Here is a 4,659-nt window from a genome sequence, read left to right on the forward strand (position 1 = left end):
GGGAACGCAGGTGGCGAAGGCTTGGGTTACTGCCTAAATGTTTTCTCAGCAGTTCAGGGCTGGCAGATCCTGTGCCCAGGCAGCCTGGGACAGAAGGAAGTGGTGGCCATGCTGGGGGCCGTTGCCCTTCACTGTCCCACGTTTCCCAACGAGGCTGCAGAGAAAGGTCAGCGCTGACTCAGGGACTGCAGGCCTGAGCGAGTGGCTTGTTGACCTCCAGAGTCTTAAAGGCGGCCAGGTCACAGCTGGGGCCATGTTTCCCTAATGACCTCACTTCACAGATGGGGAAACAGACTGGCCCCAACAGGGCCCAGAGCATGTGAGTAGAGGGCATAGTTACTATTCATAGGAAGAGAATTAAGTCCCAAAGAGGGGCAGGGGTACCTTCCAGGGACAGCACCGTGGAACAAACCATGTGGGGGCAGCCCTCCCTCAGAGAAGGCGGGAACAGGAGTCCAGAGGGCATGCGCAGCACTGCCTCCCAGAGGCTCAGTTTTCCCATCTACACAAGGACCCACTTAAATGAGAGCAATCTCTGCTAGCTGCACCTCAGGGTCACCTGGCAGCCCCAACCTCTGAGCAACAGAATCAGCCTCTCTGAGGAGGCCAGACTTCTGTGTTTAAGGCTCCTCAGGAGGCCCCAGTGCCCAGAGAGGGGGACAACACCTGTCCAAAAGTTCCATAATGGCAACTGCTCACCACGGGCCAGGCACGTGCTTTACACACTGGAACTGCTTAATCTTCACAAGGCCCTGTGGAAAGGTTCTACTGTCACCCCACTGTACAGATGGGAGCATGGGCAAGAGAAATCCAATAGCCTGCCCAGGATCACACACAGCTGCACCAGGTTTGGGACTCGTGTTCTCCCTGCTGTAAAGCCCACACCCAGGACCAAACTCTGAGCCCCACACTCCTGCACTGAGATGTGACCCCAGGATTGGAAGTCAACCCTAGTTTTCAATCCACCTCTACCGCTGACTTGTGGGAAACTGCTTCACACTCTGGGCCTCAATTTCCTCATCTGCAGAGTGAAACCTACTCCCCTGGGCTCCTGGGGAAAAAGCAGGCTAATGAAACCCGAGATCAGCTTTGCAAACCGTGAAGGGCTGTGCTGGGGTGAGCTGGTATTTTCACTGGAGCAGGCATTTTACCCTCATCTGTCAATCACACCTCCACTACCGGCCTGGGCCTGCGAGCAGCCCAAGGCGGGCCCAGCATGACGGTGGCTGGAAAGCAAAGGCTGGGAAGTCGAGGGTGGCTCCAGGGTGATGTCTACAAGTCCCACACGGGTGGGCGGCCGGGAGCACAGCTCCCTGGGGCCTGCACACTGTCCCTCACCAAGCAAGGCACAGCGTGTTGTGCAGCCGTCTCCATGGAGCCTGGCTCTGTGAGGTGGATCCACTCCCCAGAGAGGCCCGGAGTGCAAAGTGCACACACGGCTCTATTTTCACTGATGGAGAAACTGAAGCTTGGGAAGCTTGTGGTTCTCCAAAGATGGCCAGGCCCAGAGTGGGTCCAGAGTCCCCAGAGCTGGGCTCTGAAACCTGCTCGGGCATACTCAGAATGGGGCTTGGGCAGGTCCCCTCACTGAGCCTCGAGTCCCACTCTGTAGGATGGTGGGCAGAGTAAATGGAGCAAGAGAGTGAAGGCTCTCTATATAGCGGATGCTCAAGAAATCTATCAGTGGGAACCAGCAGTTAGCGTAATGGCTATGTCGCTGGACTCCCACGTAGTCGACCGCAGTTCGCGTCCCGGACCTGGTGGCTTAAAACTCATGCCGGGCGCGTGTGCATGCATGCCCAAGATCCCGAGAGGAGAATGGAGGAGAAGGGATTGCGGCGTGGCCATCCCCCGTGGGGGGCGATTTCTCGCTTTCTGTCTCTATGTCTCTCTCTGTCTGTCTGGCAAGTGCACGTGCCCTATAGTGAAAACCTCTCAAAAAAAAAAAAAAAGAAAAGAAAAAAGAAATCTATCAGTACTCCCAGCCCATTTAGACCAATGCTCTGAGCAGTCTCTCACTCTAAACCGACCTCCATGTTACAGATGGGGAAGCAGGCCCAGGGAGGTGGACTGATTTGTCCGGGGACACATGGCAACGTGGCGGTGAATCTGTTCTCAGGACTCCTGGGCCCCTGCTCCCATCAGCCCATGCTACCTTGGTCTACGCAGAGGCCTCACTCGTCAGGCCTTTTCAGCCTTAGTTTCCTAAGCTGTAAAACAGGGACAAAAAGCTCTGCCTTGTTGGTAATTATATAAATGGGCTATGACTCCTGTGTATGGAGCACTGCTCAAAACGGCCTCCTAGTGCTAAGCATGCAACGCCACAGTCTTCAGGACACACGCTGAGACATGCTTACCTGCCTGCTTTCCTGGACATTCGTAAACACCTTGACTGCTTCTGCAGACCTGTGTAAACAGCCTGCCTGAACCACTCAGGTGAACTGCTATCGCCACAAGCCACGACAAGCTGATAACCAATTGGTAAGGTGCAGAGCAAGGTCTTGGCTGGTAAGGGGCATATAAGCTTGGACTCAGATAGCCCCATGCCCTTCACTTTCTGGCCATTCCCTGCGTGAACCGGAGCAGCTGCTGTACCCGAGCACTCACTTCAGTCAAATGGAGTGGGCAGGTGTGGGGAGCAAAGGAGGCCAGGGTGCCCTGGGGCTCTGACTCCCACAAAGAGTCTGGATGGTTCCACTGGGTGCCTGTGGACAAGACACCCGCTGCTTCCACATCTGTAGCTTCCCTCCTGGGGGGTAGTGAGATAATATGTTGTAACTTGCTTAACAGGGCTTTGGAATGGAGCAAGTGCTGGGTAAATATTAGCTGTTATCATGATGATGATGTTTCTTTGGCTTCTCCAAACCGCCTGAGCAGGCAGTGTCACTGAAATAGAGGGCTGGATGTAAGCCCTGATCTCATCGCCTTCTGAAGCTCATTAAGGTGACCGTAGGAAATAAGAATGGTGAGAACAGGAGAGAAACCATGGGACATGGCAGCTGATGGCAGTGGGAGCTGAACTGGCCGGGCAGGGGCCGCTCCAGTCACCCAGGGAGCCCTGCTGGAAGTCTCCCACGGAGCCCCAGGAACACAGAGGTGCCAGGTGTTGAGGAAGGGAGGGCAAGGTTGGAAATAAAAACAGGAGGGGCTGGTTGAAAGCCAGCATAGAGTTGTTAGACCCCTTATTATGCCCTGAACATCAGGCAGCTAGCCCTCCGCCCAACTCTCACATCCTACCCCCAGAAGTCCAAGAGAGGGTGAGTTACCCAGAACCATCCACATGGCTGCGCTACTGCCCCGCCTCTCCCACCACAGGACAGAAGGGTGGAGATTCTTCTCTGGAAAAACTGGCCTTAGAAATGAGCATTTTGAGGGGCTGGCAGGTGGCATGGTGGTTAAGGGCACTGGACTACCGCATGGTTGACTGTGGTTTGAGTCCTAGACCTGGCAAGTTTCTTTCTCACTTTCTTTCTTTCTTTCTCTCTCTCTCCCTCCCCACAGCCAGTCAAATTAAAATAAATAGATAAATAAATAAAATTTTAAAAAATCTTAAAAAAAAACTATTAAAAGAAATTTGTTAAAGAAACAGGCATTTTGAGCCTGCCCCCCAAAAGCTGGCTTGCCACCAGGTTACCCCAATGAAGCCCAGTCAACAGCCGCACCCTGCCCCCACCCAGCAATCCGTGGACTGATTTGTCCGGGGACACATGGCAACGTGGCGGTGAATCTGTTCTCAGGACTCCTGGGCCCCTGCTCCCATCAGCCCATGCTACCTTGGTCTACGCAGAGGCCTCACTCGTCAGGCCTTTTCAGCCTTAGTTTCCTAAGCTGTAAAACAGGGACAAAAAGCTCTGCCTTGTTGGTAATTATATAAATGGGCTATGACTCCTGTGTATGGAGCACTGCTCAAAACGGCCTCCTAGTGCTAAGCATGCAACGCCACAGTCTTCAGGACACACGCTGAGACATGCTTACCTGCCTGCTTTCCTGGACATTCGTAAACACCTTGACTGCTTCTGCAGACCTGTGTAAACAGCCTGCCTGAACCACTCAGGTGAACTGCTATCGCCACAAGCCACGACAAGCTGATAACCAATTGGTAAGGTGCAGAGCAAGGTCTTGGCTGGTAAGGGGCATATAAGCTTGGACTCAGATAGCCCCATGCCCTTCACTTTCTGGCCATTCCCTGCGTGAACCGGAGCAGCTGCTGTACCCGAGCACTCACTTCAGTCAAATGGAGTGGGCAGGTGTGGGGAGCAAAGGAGGCCAGGGTGCCCTGGGGCTCTGACTCCCACAAAGAGTCTGGATGGTTCCACTGGGTGCCTGTGGACAAGACACCCGCTGCTTCCACATCTGTAGCTTCCCTCCTGGGGGGTAGTGAGATAATATGTTGTAACTTGCTTAACAGGGCTTTGGAATGGAGCAAGTGCTGGGTAAATATTAGCTGTTATCATGATGATGATGTTTCTTTGGCTTCTCCAAACCGCCTGAGCAGGCAGTGTCACTGAAATAGAGGGCTGGATGTAAGCCCTGATCTCATCGCCTTCTGAAGCTCATTAAGGTGACCGTAGGAAATAAGAATGGTGAGAACAGGAGAGAAACCATGGGACATGGCAGCTGATGGCCGCCGGGCAGGGGCCGCTCCAGTCACCCAGGGAG

This window comes from Tupaia chinensis, unplaced genomic scaffold, assembly GCF_000334495.1.
Source record: "Tupaia chinensis unplaced genomic scaffold, TupChi_1.0 Scaffold000259_1, whole genome shotgun sequence".
NCBI classification, from domain to species: domain Eukaryota; kingdom Metazoa; phylum Chordata; class Mammalia; order Scandentia; family Tupaiidae; genus Tupaia; species Tupaia belangeri.